We start from the raw sequence: 21,634 nt of genomic DNA on the forward strand, positions 1-21,634 counted from the left end.
CCACTCATCTTGGGCCAATTTCAGGCCTATCTCACTCATTAATGTAGATATAAAACTCTTGACAAAAATCCTGGCGAATCGATTAAACTCTTTTCTTCCCCGGTTAATAAAAAAAGATCAGGTGGGCTTTGTACCTCAGAGACAGGCGGGAGATGCAATACGACGTATAGTTCAACTCCAACATATAGCCCAGACTCGCTCTCTGGAATCCATGCTTCTCTCCCTTGATATAAATAAGGCCTTTGACTCCTTATCCTGGCCCTATCTCATGTCTGTCCTACGGCATTATGGATTCGGGACTTCCTTTATGGCTTGGATGTCTGCCCTATATGATTCCCCTCGAGCAAAAGTTAAATATTATGGATTTGAATCCCCCATGTTTAATGTTAGTAGGGGAACCCGTCAGGGGTGTCCACTGTCTCCCCTTCTTTTTGTGTTGGCACTGGAACCTCTGGCGGAGGCAATCAGAGCTCATCCAGATATCAAGGGCATAGAAATAGCAGGTTGCCCCCACAAGATTTCCTTATTTGCAGACGACATTCTTCTTTCTGTCACCTCTCCTAGAACTTCCCTGCCAAATTTACACGCATTGTTGCAAACCTTTGCGTCTCTCTCAGGACTCCAGATTAACTCATCTAAATCGAAGGCATTGTCGACTAACCTCTCTGCGGAGTTACTGAGGGACTTGCAATCGGCCTTTCCTTACCAGTGGGTCTCCTCCTTGCCTTATTTGGGAATCCATCTCACATCAACATATCAGGCTTTATATCAGGCGAATTATCCACCATTATTCACGAAATTAACGGATATGTTGTCGGCGTGGTCCTCTTTGCCTCTTTCGTGGTTTGGGAGAATAACGGCCGTCAGAATGGCGTACCTTCCGAAGCTACTTTACTATTTTAGGGTTCTCCCCGTCCCGATTCCCTCCCACGTCCTCAATACCCACCAGCGTAGGATCCTGCAATTTATCTGGGGATCGTCTCGCCCCCGTATTAATAAACAAATCCTGTTTGCCAGCAGACGTGATGGGGGCCTCTCGGTCCCGAATATAAGAGACTACTATGTAGCTGCCACCATTGCTCCGCTCTCTCACCTCCATGAGACGTATCAACTCCCGCTATGGGCGGCTATTGATCTGCTTGAGACTGACCCCATCCCAATCTCTTCATTACCATGGCTCCCACCTGTACATCGCCCTAAGATAACGGGGCCTTGTATGATTCATACGCTGCGAGTTTGGGACTCGGTGAAGTACTCAGCGGGACTGGCTTCCCCCCATCTCCCACTGTTGCGGCTTTTGCGTTGCCCGCTTTTCCCTCCGGGTCTTGATCACCCAGCGCAATTCAAGTGGTGGACCATTAATGGATTTGGCGACGTACATTCCTTGCTTACTCCCACTAGGATTTTAACATATAATGTTCTGCGCTCGTCGCATGACCTGCCGCTACGAGAATATTACAGATATCTGCAGATCCGTCATTTCCTCCAGAGTCTCCTTAGATCGCAGGATGCCCCTTACAGGTTGACACCGTTTGAGAGCATCTGCAGATCCAGGCCCCATTCTCCTGGTCTGATATCTATGATTTACTCAGCTCTGATCTCTAAGAGGAGACCTCCAGTGCGGACTTATCATTTGCAATGGGAGAGGGAGTTTGGGAGGAAGCTGGATCCGGAGGACTGGCGGGCAATGACCCTAACCATATCCAAATGCTCACGCAACGTAGTAATTCTGGAAAATGCATATAAGGTGTTATACCGGTGGTATTACACCCCGGTGCGCCTGGCTCCCTTTGCCCCATCCTATTCCCCTCTTTGTTTCAGGGAGTGTGCACAAGAGGGCACTATGGCCCATATTTGGTGGACGTGCCCGCGGGTGTGCAGACTATGGGTCAGGGTGTATGCATTGCTCCGTAGCCTGCTTCGAGTAAATCTTAAAAGGGATCCGTTTGAGGCGCTCCTTGGCAAACCAATCAATGCGCTATTGCGCCCAGAGCGCCAATTGGCGCAACATCTTTTTACTGCAGCTAAATTGACAATAGCCAGAGCATGGAGAACCCCAGCCCTGAGCTTCGAGGCAGTTAAGAATCGGCTAAATGAGGTTATGGTCAACGAAAAATTGTCTTCTGTTCTTTCTGACACTCATGCCAAGTTTCTACATGTCTGGCAGCCCTGGATCGCGTATCATTATTCTCCTAGATTCAATGTCGCTATATTGTCATTGTAAGAATCGGCTGTGCATACCCTGTGAGCCCAATCTCTTCCCCCCCTCCCCTCTCTCTTCCTCAACCTCCCCCTCTTTTTTTCTTCTCTTTCTTTCTTTGCTCTTTCCAATTTACAGTAGATGGTTACTATGGGCTGTCAAAGTATTGAACGACAAGCTTCTGTTGCAGTCATGTGAACACCCGGGTCCACCCGGACACAGAAAATGTTGGCATCGTTTGGGCAACAGCCTGCTTTACTTAATATTATACTGTGAAACACCTGAACTGTGATTTGTATGAAAGCCTATTGTATTCGAATGCACTTAATAATAATAATTAAAAACTTTTGTAAAAAAAAAAAAAAATACTTGCACATATAGAAAGCATAGTATAGTGCATTTCCACTGTGCAGCATTGTGACTGCTGAGTGGTTCTGCAGCGATACTACAAAGAGTGACAAATGCAATACAAAAAAAAAGTATTGTAATTGGTGTGATAGACCAGTGGCCCCCAAAAACAATAGATTGAAGCAGGGTTTTATATACCTTCTTCCACATACATACTGCACTTCTGTAGAGAGTTTTGTCACAGGGTCATTTAAAAAATGACAGGCAGAGGAAGAGGCAGGCCCTTCCGCAGGGGTGGTAGGGGTAGGGCAGGAGCAACAGGCTTGAGCCAAAGTGGGAAATTGCAGAAGGTGCGTGTGATTACGTCAAAGGAAGCACCAGAATTGGTTGAGTGGCTCACTCAGCCTTACTCTTCTGCACCCTCTGCTGTGCATATTATGAGGGGCTCCCACCATCCCTGTGCTATGCTCATTATGAGGGGCTCCCACCATCCCTGTGCTATGCTGACTTCCTCCTGGGGCTGCTTACGGTGCAGGTGTCAGTGCTGTATATCACGGTGCTGGTGTCAGTGCTTTATGTCACGCTGCTGATGTCAGTTCTCTCTATCACGGTGCTGGTGTCAGATGACTCTATCACGGTGCAGGTGTCAGTGCTCTATATCACGGTGCTGGCGATCATCTCTTGCACCCTCTTCTTTGCCTACCCTGGCCTCCATTGTCTCAAGAGTCATGAATTTTCAGAATTTCACATCTAAAAAAAGAATGCTTGTAGTTGTCGATCCCCGATTCACCTCATACATGTGTTATGTAATTGGCCATGTGGTGGGACTATGTGTGCACAGCTAGTAATTATTTTGTGGCTGCAAATATGACCTGTAGGTTTGTAAAGTTCACCATCCCTGTGCTGTGCTGACTTCCTCCTGGGGCTGCTTATTATGAGGGGCTCCCACCATCCCTGTGCTATGCTGACTTCCTCCTGGGGCTGCTTCATTAGGAGGGGCTCCCACCATCCCTGTGCTGTGCTGACTTCCTCCTGGGGCTGCTTATGGTACAGGTGTCAGTGCTTTATATCACGGTGCTAGTGTCAGTGCTTTATGTCACGCTGCTGATGTCAGTGCTCTCTATCACGGTACTGGTGTCAGATGACTCTATCATGGTGCAGGTGTCAGTTCTCTATATCACGGTGCTGGTGATCATCTCCTGCACCCTCTTCTTTGCCTACCCTGACCTTCCCTCGCCTCCATTGTCTCAAGAGTCCTGAATTTTCAGAATTTCACATCTAAAAAAAGAATGCTTGTAGTTGTCGATCCCAGATTCACCTCATACATGTGTTATGTCATTGGCCATGTGGTGGGACTATGTGTGCACAGCTAGTAAATATTTTGTGGCTGCAAATATGACCTGTAGGTTTGTAAAGTTCACCATCCCTGTGCTGACTTCCTCCTGGGGCTGCTTATTATGAGGGGCTCCCACCATCACTGTGCTGTGCTCATTATGAGGGGCTTCCACCATCCCTGTGCTATGCTCATTATGAGGGGCTCCCACCATCCCTGTGTTATGCTGACTTCCTCCTGGGGCTGCTTATTATGAAGGGCTCCCACCATCCCTGTGCTATGTTCATTATGAGGGGCTCCCACCATCCATGTGCTATTCTCATTATGAGGGACTCCCACCATCCCTGTGCTATGCTGACTTCCTCCTGGGGCTGCTTATTATGAGGGGCTCCCACCATCCCTGTGCTATGATCATTATGAGGGGCTCCCACCATCCCTGTGCTATGCTCATTATGAGGTGCTCCCACCATCCCTGTGCTTTGCTCATTATGAGGGGCTCCCACCATCCCTGTGCTATGCTGACTTCCTCCTGAGGCTGCTTATTATGAGGGGCTCCCACCATCCCTGTGCTATGCTGACTTCCTCCTGGGGCTGCTTTTTATGAGGGGCTCCCGCCATCTATGTGCTATGCTCATTATGAGGGACCCCCACCATCCTTGTGCTATGCTGACTTCCTCCTGGGGCTGCTTATTATGAGGGGCTCCCACCATCCCTGTGCTGTGCTGACTTCCTCTTGGGGCTGTACCTCTGCTGTGCATATTATGAGGGGCTCCCACCATCCCTGTGCTATGCTCATTATGAGGGGCTCCCACCATCCCTGTGCTATGCTGACTTCCTCCTGAGGCTGTACCTCTGCTGTGCACATTATGAGGGGCTCCCACCATCCCTGTGCTATGCTCATTATGAGGGGCTCCCGCCATCCCTGTGCTATGCTGACTTCCTCCTGGGGCTGCTTACGGTGCAGGTGTCAGTGCTGTATATCACGGTGCTGGTGTCAGTGCTTTATGTCACGCTGCTGATGTCAGTGCTCTCTATCACGGTGCTGGTGTCAGATCACTCTATCACGGTGCAGGTGTCAGTGCTCTATATCACGGTGCTGGTGTCAGTGCTTTATGTCACGCTGCTGATGTCAGTGCTCTCTATCACGGTGCTGGTGTCAGATCACTCTATCACGGTGCAGGTGTCAGTGCTCTATATCACGGTGCTGATGTCAGTGTTTTATGTCACAGTGCTGATGTCAGTGCTCTCTCTCTATCACGGTGCTGATGTCAGGTGACTCTATCACGGTGCAGGTGTCAGTGCTCTATATGACGGTGCTGGTGATCATCTCCTGCACCCTCTTCTTTGCCTACCCTGACCTTCCCTCGCCTCCATTGTCTCAAGAGTCCTGAATTTTCAGAATTTCACATATAAAAAAAGAATGCTTGTAGTTGTCGATCCCAGATTCACCTCATACATGTGTTATGTCATTGGCCATGTGGTGGGACTATGTGTGCACAGCTAAGTATTTTGTGGCTGCAAATTTGACCTGTAGGTTGGTAAAGTTCGCCTCCCATTGAAGTCAACGGGGCCCGCCGCGAACATTACGGTTCGCGAACCATCGGCCGCGTTCGCGGTTCGCGTTCGTGAAACATCCCGTCGGAAGTTCGTCCATCACTATTTGTGAGTATATTTCCTTTCTTTCTATATACTAATAAACAGCACCTGGGTAATGTGCAAGGTTGGTGCACTCTCTTTTAGTTTTTTCTACAGTCGTTTATTAACCTGCATGGATAGGGTTCATATCTTGTAGTCTTGAGTTCATAGAAAACTATATGCAATTAAACATACAGTTCTCAAAGGAACTCGGTAAAGTATTTGATTCTTGCCATTCCTGCAATTCTAATAAGAATGCAGCTTCACCTCCAATTATAGAAGCAATTATGATTAAATTAAGGAAAGTCTTACAGTGTCTGTCTACAAACCTACCCAAAAGAAGTGTTGGCACGTTGAAAAAAAACAAAAAACAAGATTGTGTTTTTTATGTTGAAGCTTGAGTTTTTTCTAAATCCAATGCCAGTGATTCAGAGTAACTGTTCTTGTTTTTATTCTTTCTATAGAATGTAAAAAGGCTAGCAAACAGAGAGTTGTCTGTTTAAGTTATCAAAAAGCTTTTAAAACACTATTTTACCATAGGGGATGTTTCACATTTAGCTTCCATGCTTGTAAAGTTATAAAAAGGAAAAACAATTTCATCACCTTGATATGCTAGTTTAAAAAGAAACTCATCTGCATAATTACACAACCTGTTACTATGTACTCTAGGGCATGTGAATTATCATTTTATTTTGACAGAACCAAAAAGCTACCAAGGCTGTAGAGTAAAGCAGGAGAAAAGTAAATTGAATTGTAAGAAACATCTGTAGTAAAAACGCACTACAGTTTTCTAAGTACAGTAGCTTCTGGAATAATTTGTGTAGATTAAATAAAAAAAAACAAAGTTATTGGTTTGACCTTGGCAATTTTCTCATAAGTCAGAAAAGTGAGAATAGAGGAACAAACAGCATTTTTAATCTAATTAGGTTGTTGTAAAAAGTATTAATATACTTAAGCTTTGTAACATAGAGACAAAAGTAGCATATGTATGCCCCATACACATTATCAGATTTTCTGCTGATTTTTTCCTTTAGGTTTACCAAAACCATGTAGTGCGAGGGCCTGCCTGATTGCATACAACTTGAAACTCCTAAGGTTTAACCTCATATTACATGGTTTTGGTAAATCTGAAGGAAAAACTCAGCAGAAAAACTGATAGTGTGTATGGGGCTCAAGAGGTATTACTTACCAACCAATTTATAGCAGAAATAGATCTTACAATTAGGTGTATTTCAAATAATAAGTGTTATGTGACTGTTCCTGTAATGATATTTAAAGTCCATTAATGCTTCTAGTTTTTCACTCTTATGCCGCGTACACACGAGCGGACTTTTCAACATCCAAAGTCCGACGGACTGATTCCGTCAGACTATTCGATCGTGTGTGGGCTGCAACGGACTTTTGATTCACCAAAGTCGGACTTTAGAATATGGAACATGCTTCAAATTTTTCCGACGGAACTCCCGGTCCCTTCGAAAAATTTGCTCGTGTGTATGCTATTCCGACGGACTAAAACCGACGCTAGGGCAGCTATTGGCTACTGGCTATGAACTTCCTTATTCGAATCCAGTCGTACGTCATCACGTTCGAATCCGTCGGAGTTTAGTGTGATTGTGTGTGGCCAAGTCCGCTCAGCCGAAAAGTCCGTCAGAACTCTGTCGGAACTCCGGCAGAACTCCGGCAGAACTCCTTCGGAAGTCTGTAGGACATAAGTCCTCTCGTGTGTACGGGGATTTAGAATGATACACTTTCTTAATGCAAGTTGGCATGTTAAATGTATTAAAAGAAATGTAGATTTTATTTGAAATTCAGCTGGGAAGCTAGATCTCTCATGCACCCTACTTAGATGGGATGGAAGGAATGGAAGGGGCTGAACAGGGTTTTTTTTTTAAATAGATTTTATTGTATGACAAACAGAAATGGACAAGGACAAGATGCATATGGTTATGCAATAAACAAAGTAAATCACTTTTGCCAAGAAAGTAATCAAATGAACATCATATGTAGATGGAGATGCATTGTTTGTCATAAGATAATTTTGAAACAAAAAAGGGGGGAGCACAACAAGGATAAAAGATGGATCATTATGATGGATTGGGAAGAAAGTGGCAGAGAGAAAGGGAATGGGATGGTAAAAGGAGGGGGGGGTGGGGGTATTAAAGTAGGGTAGACAAGGAAAGTGGTATAAGAAGAAAGATGAAAAGGAGAATAAATAAAAAGACCACAGGGATGTTGGTTTGGCATAGTAAGGTGTTAAAGATGGTATCATGGAAGTTAGAGCAAAGGAACTACAAGCTGTTAATAAAAGTGCCTGATACACTTAAAGGGGTTGTAAAGGTAAATGTTTTTTCACCTTAATGCATTCTATGCATTAAGGTGAAAAAACATCTGACAGTGCCTGCGCCCCCAGCCCCCCCATTTTACTTACCTCACCCCTCGAAAGTCCCGCGCTCTTCCGCCGACGTCCTTTCCACCGTTCAGCCTGCCCGCTGATTGGCTGGAGTGGATGGATGGAAAGCAGCGCAGCCATTGGCTTGCGATGCTGGCAATCACATCCACTGATGCGGAGCACCGGGGGGGGTGGGGCCGTGTGATATGCTATAGCCGCTGGCTGTATCACAGGAGCGCGCCCGCAGATGCTTCTCACCATGCGAGGGAGCTCGCATGAATGTGAGAAGCAGCTGCGGGAGGAAGCAGAGACAGCCGCCGAGGGACCCCAGAAGAGCAGGTTCGGGGCCACTCTGTGCAAAACGAGCTGCACGATGGAGGTAAGTATAACATGTTTGTTATTTAAAAAAAAAATAATTCACTTTACAATCCCTTTAAGGAAAACACTTCTCTTAAAACATTCAGCCAGGCATTACATAACCACTTGCAAGTGAGTAGTACTAATACTAAGACTACTAGGGTGAGGATGAATATAAAGGCCCTGAAGTCCCAAGGGAAGAAGCTCCGGGAAACATCATCAATGTCATGAAGTTGTTGAGGACCATGATAATAGTTGAAGGAATTGGAGAGGATTTCATAGTCCTGTGGGGACAGGATAGTATACATGAAAGCATCCTATCTCTGCATGAAGTGTTTGTTGGTGTAAAACCGGGAAATGTCCGTCAGAGTCTTTACTCAGTACATGTGCGTTGTCAGTTCACGCTTCTGTAGAGTGATAGGATTAAAGGGTGAGGTCCATTGTTTTAAAATGATTTTCCGGGCAGCTAAAAGACATATGAGGATCCAGGCTTTGTGTCAAAGGTTTTCTTTGGGAGCCTTTTGCAGTTGTAAGGTGGAGTCCCAGAAACCAAATATTAGGAGGTTAGGGTCTTTCGGGATGGTGAGTGGGTTAACTCCTAAAATAAGAGAAATGACTTGGTCCCAGAAGGTGGAGAACGTAAGCACAAATCCAAAATCAATGAGTCAGAGAAGGTCTCAGGAGAAATCATAGGGGACATAGTGCAGCTTGAGGGTTGTTTTTCTCAGACAAAAAAATGTATATAGGCACTATGGATCAGCTTCAGCTGCATCCCCATCCATGTTTCACTCAGGATCAGATGTAGGATGTTGTTGTAACCCCTGAGTAACTTGATATTGATTTCTGTATCTGGGAAGTCTTTGGCCCAATTAACCACAGAAGAAGAATGAAAGGGGGAGTCCATTAAGGCCGCGTACACACGGGCGGACTGTTCGCCCAACTTTGTCCGCTGAACAGTGTTTGGGCGGACAGTCCGCTCGTGTGTGGGCTTTCAGCGGACAGTTTCAGCGGACAGTTGGACGGACAAGGTTTTTCGGAATTTCCGAAAAACTGTCCGCTGAAACCTTGTTTGAGCGAACAGTCCGCCCGTGTGTAGGCTTGTTCGTCAAACAAAGTTGCGCGCATGCTCAGAAAGGATTTTCACGCCGAAAGCTATAATGCAGTGTATAGGACGTCGTATTTTTCGTCCCGTCGTACGTGCCGTTCACGTCATCGCGCACGGTTTCAGCAAACTGTTCGTCCGTCGTGTGTGGCCATGTCCGTCCATGCTAAGTTTGAGCGGACTGTTTGCCGAAACTGTTGGACGGACAAAGTTGGGCGAACAGTCCGCGCGTGTGTACGCGGCCTTACTGATAAAAGGCTTGTATATGTTCAAGATGGAGTATTTTCCCTGGTGTAGTATTTGGTCCAATAAGGAAATTTTGAATCTTTTGCCTTTATCTCTGCATTGAGCAGTGATGTATCTGGCACATTGCCAGTAGTGGAATATACGGAAAGTTGGGGAAGAGTAGTGTTTGGCTACATCAGTAAAAGCAAGTGGTGTACCGATTCCTGGTCAAATAGCGATGTAAAAGTTGTTAGGCCTTGATGTATCCAGATTGGAAAGGCCACATGGTCAATGGCCAGGGGGAAAACTAGGATTTCCTTGAACGGGTAAGTATCTTGAAATGTAAGGGGGAGAGTCCAAGTTTCTTCTGGGTTTCCCTCCAAGCCATGACAGTGTCTCTTAGGAGCGTGTCATGTTGTAGAGCTGGTTGCAGAGTCTTCCACTTAGCGTGTAATAATGTATTCAGAGAAAAGGGATGGACCATCTGTGATTTTAATGACCAATTGGAAAAACATGAAGTCTCTGAGATCCAATCAAAGCTTATGCGTAATAAACATGCTAGGTTCTAAACCCTGATATTGGGAAGATTTATGCTTCCTTCACCTCTGGGAAGATATAGTTTAGATATCGCTATTCGAGGACGTTTCATGTGCCAAATAAATTTAGTGATGACTTTTTCCAGTGTCTGAACATCTTTGTGCTTTAGTAATAAGGGTATGGTTTGGAGAAGATACAGCAAAAGTGCAAAGCTGACCATTTTAAATAGATGACACCTTCAAAGAAGTGATAAGGGCGGATCCATCTAATTTTCCAATTCCTGTATTAGAGGAGGGTAATTACACAACATATTATATAGAGTAATAGTGTCTAGTGGCCCAGAATAAAGGCCAAAATTAATTTACCAGACTGAGCTCATAAATTGTGGCATTAGAATTAATGTAACTTAGGACGTGTATTGAAGCCAGAGGATTTGAGACGTTTTGGGGGGTCTTTCCTGGGGTTCCGTTGGTCTAAAGGACAAGAGGTGGAGAGCACCCTTGGGGGGAGATTTGCTTGAGCCTTCGGGTTTATTGAGCAAAGAAAGGATTCAGCCGCAGTGGAATCCTGAAAAATGAGCTGTTTGCCGCTCGGGGCGCAAAGGTGCAGCACTGCTGGGTAGGCCTGAGTGATTTTGATTTGATGTTGAAAGAGTGCTGAGCAGATGTGTTGAAAATCCTTTCTTTTTTTGGATACTTCTATGGAGTAATCAGCAAAAATTTGGATTTTAAAGTCATCAATTTGTAGTGAGTATGATTGATGGTATTTCTGCAGAATTGCTGCTTTATCCACAGTGGAAATATTTGGTGATAATTGGGTGGGGTGTTTGGCAGTCAGCAGTGTGCAATCCTAGTCGTTGAGCCCTTTCAACAATGTGGTTGGAATTTAGGCCCAGAGCTTCAGGTATCTTAGAGGCACAAAATTCCATGAGGAAGGAAGGTTATAGAGAGTCCGGCATTTCAACAATTCTTCAATTTTTTATGCTTCGATCTATTTTCTAAGTCCTCCAGTTTTTGGAGAATTAACTGTTTTGTTTTGTCCTGCACTTTCTCAGTGGCCTGTGACTGGTATAACTCAACCTCCTCAGAGGATAGCCTCATCTTTGTTTCTGTAATGCTCTGACAGTTCTCTCTTTATATGCTTCATTCCTGCTAATATTGCTATCACAACAGCGGATGTGATGGTAGGTGTGAGAAGTGCAGCTACTTCAGATGTGCAGATATGAGTGGGGCTGGCACTAACCTCCATCACTCAGGCCTCCGCAATATTGGAAAGTGAGGCCTGACAAATAGAATTGGGCAGTCGTGTTGGAGCCTGAGAGCGAGCATTGCTCTTGTCCCAGTATCGGTCCATTGGAGCAGGGGGGCCTCATGGGGGGGCAAAGGGCTGATCTGAGGTTCCAGGCTGAATTTGTGTGCAGGCTAGCAGTGGTTCAGATTCAATGAGAGGGCAGCTAGTCCATGCGCCGCTGGAACCGGTAGTGAACAGGGTTTATACATCATTTCCTTAACACAGAACTTTACCCATAACAACCTGATAAAAAATAATGTTCTTTAGCAAGGAATATACAGTACATTATATACATTACATTCCACATTAATAAATGCTACCAAAATTAGTGTGTGCTATAAATTACCTCCAGCATTGTTCCTGCTTCTTCTTGCTGGAGGCTGCCATTTTGCTGAAGCCCAGAGCCTCCGAACAGTAGTAAATCAAAGCAGAAATAAACCCATCAATTTAAGGGTTTAAAAAAACAGTTACATTCCTGGAATGCCAGGATTGCTAACTGCCACATTTGCTTTTGTCGAGAGTTGGGCCGAACACCCTTCTTGAAAAATCAGAAGTCCCCATTTTGAAGGCTTATATGCAAGTTATTGGCTATAAAAAGGGTACGGGGGCCCGGATACAACCATGGGGGACATGTAGCAATGCAATTTTTTTTAAAAAAGATTGTTTTTAAAAGAGCAGTGATTTAACCAGTTGCAGACTGCCGCACGCCAATGTATGGCACAGGCAGGCATATGGGTGTACCTGTACGTCCCTACCTGCCCACAAGCGGGGAGCCAGATTGGGCCCCCTTGGTGTCTGTGGCAGTCAGATTATGTGAGGGGTGAGGGGGAGGCCACCGATTAATGGCCACCCCCTCGCGATCGCTCCTGATGAAAAGAAAGCTTCCTCAGCTCCTGTAAGGTAAACAGGAGCAGCGGAAATTATGTAATCTTTCGTCGTGTTGGTATTTTCATTTCGGTGCCAAGTAGAGAAGACCTATGTGAGTTGCACCAAACACTCCACATACAGTAGAACACATAGGCACACTTTTCACCCCCGATCACCTCGCTGCACCTCCTGTCACAGTGACACCAATAGCAGTTTTTTTTTGATCCTTATCTGATCTGATCAGATCTATACTAGCGTCCCAAGCAGTTTAGGGTTCCCAAAAACGCAGTGTTAGTGGAATCAGCCCAGATACCTGCTGGCACCTGCATTTTGCCCTCAGCCCAGCCTAGCCCAGCCCATCCAAGTGCAGTATCGATCGATCACTGTCACTTAAAAAACACTAAACACACATAACTGCAGCGTTTGCAGAGTCCAGCCTGATCCCTGCGATTGCTAACAGTTTTTTTGGTAGTGTTTTGATACAGTCCCTAACAGCCTAGGAGCTTTTTTACCTGTGAGTCTCACTAGTGTACCACTAAATTTAGAGAGCCCAAAATGACAAATCGAAGGTACTCCAATGAAGAGGCCTACATGTTTCTCAGCATGACAAATAGTGAAGAAGAAGTCACTCATCTGTCATATTCAGGCTCAAAATACTAATTGGATCCCACCAGTTCTGCAGCAGCTGTACTTCCCCCATTCACTGGCCAACCCGGCATTCAGGTGGAAACAGTTGATTTTACGTCACTTGATTTTTATTCACTGTTTTTCACTGAAGATCTCTATAGATCTGTTGAGGACCAAAGCAATTTGTAGGCTGGTCAATACATCGTCACTAATCCCCAGTCCTCCCTTGCCAGAGATTGGAGACCTTTCCCTCGACATGGGCATAGTTAAAATTAGTATGTTGCGGTCATATTGGTCCACTGACCCAATGTACCATATGCCCGCGTTCTCTTCTTCCATGGCCAGGGCAAGATACAAGCAGACTTTGCACTTCAATGACAACGAACTCTTTCCCCCCCCTGCTCTCACGCAAAGGCAAACGCAAGTGTTCATCTGGCGTCATATGTAAACAGCAATTGCACCATGCATGTGAGGTATCACCGCAAAGGTCAGATCAAGGGCAGTAATTTTAGCAGTAGAACTCCTCCATAAGTATTAAGTGGTAACCTGTAAAGCATGTCATGTTTGGTATACATGTACTCGGCCTAAGATCATCAAAATGTAAAAAAGTGTGTTTTTTCCCCCAAAAAAAATGCATTTCAAAAATCGCTGTACAAATACTGTGTACTTTAAACACCCACCATTTTAATCTGTAGGGCTTTTGCTTTTAAAAAAATATATAATATATAATGTTTGGGGGTTCAAAGTAATTTTCTTGCAAAAAAAAAAAAAAATGTTTTAAATGTAAACAAAAAGTTTCAGAAAGGGCTTTGTCTTCAAGTGGTTAGAAGAGTGGGTGATGTGTGACATACGCTTCTAAATGTTGGGCATAAAATGCCAAGATGGCACAAAACCCCCCCAAATGACCCCATTTTGGAAAGTAGACCCCCCCAGCTATTTGCTGAGAGGTATGGTGAGTATTTTGCAGAACTTTCTTTTTGTCACAATGTTTTGAAAATTTAAAAAAAAAAAATACATTTTTATTTTCTTTCTTCATTTTCAAAAACAAATGAGAGCTGCACAATACTCACCATGCCTCTCAGTAAATAGCTTTGGGTGTCTACTTTCCAAAATGGGGTCATTGGGGGGGGGGGGGGGGGTGTGCCATCTTGGCATTTTATAGCCTTCGAAACTGTGATAGGTAGTGAGGCGTGAAATCAAAAATGTAAGTCCTTAGAAATCCTGAAGGTGGTGCTTGGTTTCGGGGCCCCGTACGCTAGGCTCCCAAAAAGTCCCAAACATGTGGTATACCCGTACTCACGGGAAGTAGCAGAATGTATTTTGGGGTGTAATTCCACATATGTTTGAGCAATATATCATTTAGTGGCAACTTTGTGCAAAAAAAAAAGTTTGTCATTTTCCCGCAACTTGTGGCAAAATATAAAATATTCCATGGACTCAACATGCCTCTCAGCAAATATCATGGGGTGTCTACTTTCCAAAATAGGGTCATTTGAGTGGGTTTTGTGCCATCTTTGCATTTTATGGCCTTCAAAACTGTGATAGGTAGTGAGGAGTGAAATCCAAAAATTACGCCCTTAGAAATCCTGAAGGCGGTGATTGGTTTTCGAGGCCCCATGCGCAGCTAGGCTCCCAAAAAGTCACACACATGTGGTATCCCCATATTCAAGAGAAGCAGCAGAATTTATTTTGGGGTGTAATTCCACATATGCCCATGGCATGTATGAGCAATATATCATTTAGTGCAGGGTGCCCAACCAGTGGCCCGCGGAGCCCTCTGATGTGACCCACGACCTCCCTCTGTGGGATGGCAGATTGGCAAGCTTGGATCATGGGTTGCAGACCCACCATCCCAGAGCATATGTGTTGTTAATGAAGCAAAGCAAGCAGCTGTGGAGCAGAGCTGTATAAGCTGATGCTTCCTGTATAGCGCCATCTCTTGCCACAGGTGGAGTGATACCAAATGCACTCTGCTGGGGACAGCACCTGCAGGCGATACCCAAAAGGAAGACTATTATTAAAGGTCAGTTTATTACTAAAATTGCAGTGTATATATCAGCATATCTGCGCAGTGGTTACTGGGCTGCTTTCAAACTGATCCACAGATGCAGTGCACCTTCAGGTTACCTGCTCTGAGGCATAGACTTCTGTTATTACCTGCAGGTTTGGTGAGCTTTTTGAAAAGTGCACAACACCTGCAGGATATAATAGAAGTCTATGGTAAAGTGTAGCTAACCCATAGGAAAGATACAGGTGCACCATACTGCATTAGTGTGAAAGGCCCCTTTCTCACAATCGAGCCAACTCAATCAAACCCTCCATTTACCTCTATGAAGCAGTAGATGTAAAAAGATTTCTGTCCTTTTACACCAGCCTACCTCCAATCGAATTCGCTAAAAAAAACAAAAAAAAAAAAACAGAAGGGGATCGATCCCCTTCCATCAGTGCGGATCGGATCGGAGGACCCATACAGTAGAGTGGGCTGTGTCCGTCTCCACTCTGCATGGACCTGTCATCCGCCTGCTCTACTCATTGTGGCCCGTGACCGGTTACCAAGTCGCTTAAGTGGCCCTCGCTCTTCAAAAGGTTGGGCATCCCTGATTTAGTGACAACGTTGGTCAAAAAAAAAAGTTTGTAATTTTCCTGCAACTTGTGGCAAAATATAAAATATTCCATGGACTCAACATGCCTCTCAGAAAATAGCTTGGGGTGTCTACGTTCCAAAATGGGGTCATTTGGGGGGGTTTGTGCCATCTTGGCATTTTAAGGCCTTTAAAACTGTGATAGGTGGTGAGGAGTGAAATCAAAAATCTACACCCTTAGAAATCCTGAAGGCGGTGCTGGGTTTTTGGGGCATTGTATGCGGCTAGGCTCCCAAAAAGTCCCACACATGTAGTATCCTCATACTCAGGAGAAGCATCAGAATTTATTTTTGGGTGTAATTTCACATATGCCCATGGAGTGCGCGAGCAATATATCATTTAGTGACAACTTTTCTTTTTTTTTGTCATTATTCAATCACTTGGGACAAAATATAAAATATTCAATGGGCTCAACATGCCTCTTAGCAATTTCCTTAGGGTCTCTACTTTCCAAAATGGGGTAATTCTGAGTGTTATCCCCGTACTCAGGAGAAGCAGCAGAATATATTTTGGGATGCAATTCCACATATAACTATGGCATGTGTGATCAATATATCATTTAGTGACAACTTTTTGTAAACTTTTTTTTTTTGTCATTATTCATTCACTTGGGACAAAAAAAAAAATATTCAATGGGTTCAACATGCCCCTCAGCAATTTCCTTGGGGTGTCTACTTTCCAAAATTGGGTCATGGGGGGGGGGGGGTTTGCACTACCCTGCCATTTTAGCACCTCAAGAAATGAGATAGGCAGTCATAAACTAAAAGCTGCGTAAATTCAAGAAAATGTACCTTAGTTTGTAGACGTGACAACTTTTGCACAAATCAATAAATATACGCTTATTGACATTTTTTTTACCAAAGACATGTGGCTGAATACATTTTGGCCTAAATGTATGACTAAAATTGAGTTTATTGGATTTTTATTATAACAAAAACTGGAAAATATATATATTTTTTCAAAATTTGCAGTTTATATCGCAAAAAATAAGAATTGCAGAGGAAATCAAATACCTTTAAAAGAAAGCTCTATTTGTGGTAAAAAAAGGACGCAACATTGCATGACCGCGTAATTACCAGTTTACCAGTTAAAGCAGCGCAGTGCCAAATTGTAAAAAGTCCTCTGATCTTTGACCAGCTTAAGTGGTTAAACCAGTTTAGCTCTGGAAGGATTTACCCCCTTAATGACCAGGCCATTTTTTGCAATAAGGCACTGTGTTGCTTTAACTGACAATTGCACAGTCATGTGACACTGTACCCAAACAAAATGTATGTAATTTTTTTCTCAAAAATAGAGCTTTCGTTTGGTGGTATTTTATCTCACCTCTGCAGGTTTTATTTTATGCGTTATTAACAAAAAAAACTGACAATTTCTGCTATAAACATTTAAAAAAAAAAAATTCCCAATAAGCCTATATTGATTGGTTTGCACAAAAGTTATTGCATCTACAAAATAGAGGATAGATTTATGGCATTTTTATTATTTATTTATTTTTTACTAGTAATGGCGGCGATCAGTGATTTTTAGCAGGACTGTGACATTGTGGTGGACAGATCTGACACCTAACAGACATTTTTGAAATTTTTTGGGGAACCAATGACAGTAATCAGTGCTAAAAGTATGCACTGACATTGTACTAATGACACTAGCAGGATAGGGGTTATCATCAGGGGTGATAAAGGAGTTAACTATGTTTCCCCACTGTGTTTTCTAACTGTATGGGGGAAGGGCTCACTGGGACAACACACAGGTCCGTCTTCCTGCATAGCATAAAGACAGGATCTATGTGATCTCCCCTGTCAGAACAGAAATCTGCCTTGTTTACACAGGCAGATCCCCGTTCTGTCACTGTGGGGAACAATCACGGATGGCCAGCACACATTGAGTCTGCCGGACTTGCTTGCTGATTAGTTCCCCCACTGGCCAGAGGGAGCATGGGTGCCCACAAAAGCGAGTGCCAACGTACACCTGCGGCGATTTGCGCAGCCGAGCCACCTTGCCGCAGTATAACTGCAGCGTGTGGTCGGCAAATGGTTAATGATGCTTAAAATTAAACTATAAAAATTAAATATTCTTTTAAATATATTGCCTGGGGGGGTCCCTTAAGTCTGTCTGTAAAGTGGCCCATCTGTACCATGTATAGAACCTGCTGCAGCAAAACTGACATATAAATAAAAAATAAAAAAATTAATAGATTTTCCCTGTAAGCTTTGTTTTGTAAACAAACAACTCAGGGAGCCAGTCTGTATGATGAGGCCACAATTTAGTGCACCCAGAACAAGATTAGAGATTTTTTGGATACATTCTGGTGTCTCTTTGGCAGACTTTGGATGGAAGTAAAGTTTTGTACCACAGTGAGCAAGCGTTATGTGAAACAGACAAATTATAGTACACTCAGGCCAAGATTAACATTTTTTTTTTAGATAAAGTCTGGTGTCTCTTTCCCAGAGTTTGAATAGCTGTAACAGGTGCAGAAAAATTGGGCTTTGGGTGTTGATGGTGCCTTCACAACGAAACCCTATAGAGGTAATCTTGATGAAAGCAAGAATTGGCCTTGCTGTAAAAAAATAAAATTTAATGCCCCTGTCAAACAGTTGTGAAAAAAATGGTCTTTGGGTGTTAGTGGTGCTTTCACACAGTAACCCTATAGGTTCCTTTGATGAAAGCAAGAATTGGCCTTGCTGTAAAAATTTTAATTATATGCACCTGTCAAACAGGTGCAAAAAAATGTTCCTTGTCAATTGTCCCCATGAAACCTACACCAAAAATGACTTCAAGATAAAATCAACACCCACAAAAAGATTTCACATTAAAAAAAACACTTAAAGGCTAAGTTTACTTTTATTTTTCTAAAATCTCTATCTGCGATGCTTTAAACCAGGGATATGCAAGTAGCAGACCTCCAGCTGTTGCAGAACTACAAATCCCAACAGGCATAGCAAGACTCTGACAGCCACAAGCATGACACCCAGTGGCAGAGGCATGATGGGACTTGTAGTTTGGCAACAGCTGGAGGTCCGCTAATTGAATATCCCAGTTTAAAGCACCACTGAGGGAGATTTTTAAGTACCAAAGTTTGGCGCCATTCCACAAGTGTGTGCAATTTTAAAGCGTGACATCTCAGGTATCTATTTATTCAGCTTTCACATTATCCCCAAAAAATAAAAAAATGGGCTAATTTTAGTGTATTTTTTTTTTTTTTTTTACAGTATATTCATGAAACAGTTTTCCAAAAAAAGCATTTAAAAATAAATACTCTATAGCATAAAAAGTTGCAATGACCACCATTTTACTCCCTAGGGTGTCCGCTAATATATATATATATATATATATATATATATATATATATATATATATATATATATATATATATAACGTTTGGGGGTTCTGAGTAATTTTCTAGCAAAAACATGATCTTTACATTTAGGAATGTAGGAGAGAAGTGTCAGAATTGGCCTGGGTGGTAAGGGGTTAATTTTCTTAAGTAAGTAACATATAAATAAATATCATATATTGTTTTTAAGGTAATTTACTATAATTTTAAAAACTGTACTCAAACAGGTGGCTTACCGGACAAATTACTGAAGTTATAACTTCAAACCAGTAATTTCACATTAAATAGATAAATAATAAATTGTTATGTTTTAATCAAGCTAAATCATATATTATTATGCTATATGTTCTAACAGTACCTTTTCAGCAGGCAGCAGATTCTTATTCTCCCTCTTAACTGTGTGAGAAAAACATGGGATTATGGGTACATCTTATACCCATAAACCCATGCTTTTTCCTTGTAGTTAAGAGGGCCGGGCTGGAAGGGAGCATATGTCTTTTGGACACATGCCCCCTTCTATGACACTGCAGTGAGAGAACAGCCTCCACTGCAGCATTTTTATTGGACAGCTTGTTCCAATGGTGCTTTACCATTGGTCCAAGGCTCCAAGCTGTACATTTAGCTTAATACTTCTGACAAGAAGTGAGAGGAACTGTGAGCTCATTCTCTCAATCTGCGGCAAACAGAGTGTTCCAGCTTGTTTTTAAACTAGCCGCTCTGTATGTAGCTTCTGGCAGGCTGCACAAGAAGCCCCATATCTCCAGAACTATAGGTGACAGGAGCCCCACATTTTGACTAGTGGTGGGATAGGCATTTTAGCTACCTCTGTGACCCCAGGTTGCCAGGCTACAACCCTTGAAGCTCAATCGTTTTTTATGTTAATTGCAGGTGAGGCTCTGCCTACCCTCACTGTACATCCCTGGTTCCCAAGTGCCCCAAATGCACCAAAAACTGTGTTAAGGCTCCACATCTCTGGGGCAATTGTTGTACGTAGGACAGCCTATTTGTAGAGTAGCCTATTCAAGTGAATAGACTGCCCTATGCATGCTAAGTGAACACACTACAAAACACCCAAAACAAACTAATGCAGGAATGTGAATTTTCACTATGTGGAAATGTGGATGAGGCCTGCCAACTGAGTGTCTCTGTCCACTCCCTCCTATGTACACACCTGAACAATCCATTAAATTTGTATCAAATCAGACAGGTCTCTGTACTACATAGCTGATGGGAAATCTAAAGGAGATGGGAAATCTAAAGGAGATTGAGGGCTTCTGGGAGATGACCTTACAGGAACTGAATGCTGATACAAGCTACAGGAAGTGTTGGAATCTTAAAATCTAATCAAAAATATAAATAAACTGACACGGCTTTAAACATCCTGCGGTAAAGGCAAATAAAATGAGAGAAAGCCACATTGGAATAGCTGGGCTTGAAATGGCTTTAGAAAAAGCTTCTATTTATTAGGAAAACTGAAATTCTGCCCAAAAAGGTGAACTTATCCTTTAATCAGCAACACCATCATCAGGGACTTGATAGCTGCTGCTAATCCAGGACTTATTTATTTAGAAAAATGTCTAAATATTCTTCCAACATATATTGCAGACACTGCTGATGGGATGTGGAAGCTGACAGCCCTGGGCGACAAGGAATCATTTTTTTTTTTTAAAATACATCACTTAGGCGGCCCCTTTTTTCACCGCTTCTCCTTTGACCAACAGTAGCCTCAAAACTACCTTTGCATGAGACTGTAACCTATTAGAGTCTGGAAAGGTGTTACATAAACTCAGGTTTAAGGTGTCCTCAAGATATTTCACCCTGTGCTCCCTCTGGGAGGGCAGGATGAGTTCCGCGAGTTGCCTGATGGTCAAGGAGGGTTGCCAACCAATAATGACCTTCTCCTTGATGCCATGAATTACAGGGTGTCCGCAAGTTTGAGGAGGCATGAGAAGCAGAGTCCTCGGGGTCACTGGGGATTACACTACCTGGAACTGCCTCCTCCCAGGCACATACTACTCCTAAGGTTTCTGGTTATGGATGGGGGTACTGGTGGGCATGGAGGAGGAGGAGGGGGTAGAGCTGACATATCATTATCACAACCAGCTGCATGGAGATGTGGCAGCAAAACAAGCTCCGGCACTGAGCCTGTCCTGCATCTTTCCTAGTTCCAAGCAAGGTTACCCAGTGAACAAAATTTATCATCCCTGACCATTCTTGCTGGACCACGTGTTAGTAGTAATTTCGACTTTGCTGCTGACTGCCTTGCCAACAATGCCAAAACATTGCCTCCCACGTGATGGTACAGAGCTGGAATGGCCTTACATAAAAAGAAATAGTGACTAGGAACCTGCCATTGTGGTACAGTAAATTCTGCAAATTCACATAAGGGGCAGAATCCACCAGGCGTAAGGCAGGAGTTGTAAAGCCAGCAATTTGGACAAGCTGGAATTTAGATGCTGGGCATGTGGGTGGCAGGGAGTGTATTTTTTTTCAATGCAGCAGCTGGGTCAGAGAAATTTGCCTGCTATACTCCAGCTGGTGGTGGGCAGACATGTTGCAAGGACCTGTGACACCCTTTGCTATACCATCATCCCTGTCAGTGGAGGCTGCTGAGAGGTCATGAGATAAAGAGAAGGTAGACATGAAAGGTGAGGAGTGAGGATGAGAAGAATTGTATCCTTTTTGTGTGGTTTCCAGGTGTTCTTGCCAATGGGCTGAGTAGTGAGAGGTTAAATACCTTTGCAAGCA

The sequence above is a fragment of the Lithobates pipiens genome, unplaced genomic scaffold (assembly GCF_037356315.1).
Source record: "Lithobates pipiens isolate NorthernLeopardFrog02 unplaced genomic scaffold, aLitPip1_a1.2 Scaffold_13, whole genome shotgun sequence".
Classification (NCBI taxonomy): Eukaryota; Metazoa; Chordata; class Amphibia; order Anura; family Ranidae; genus Lithobates; species Lithobates pipiens.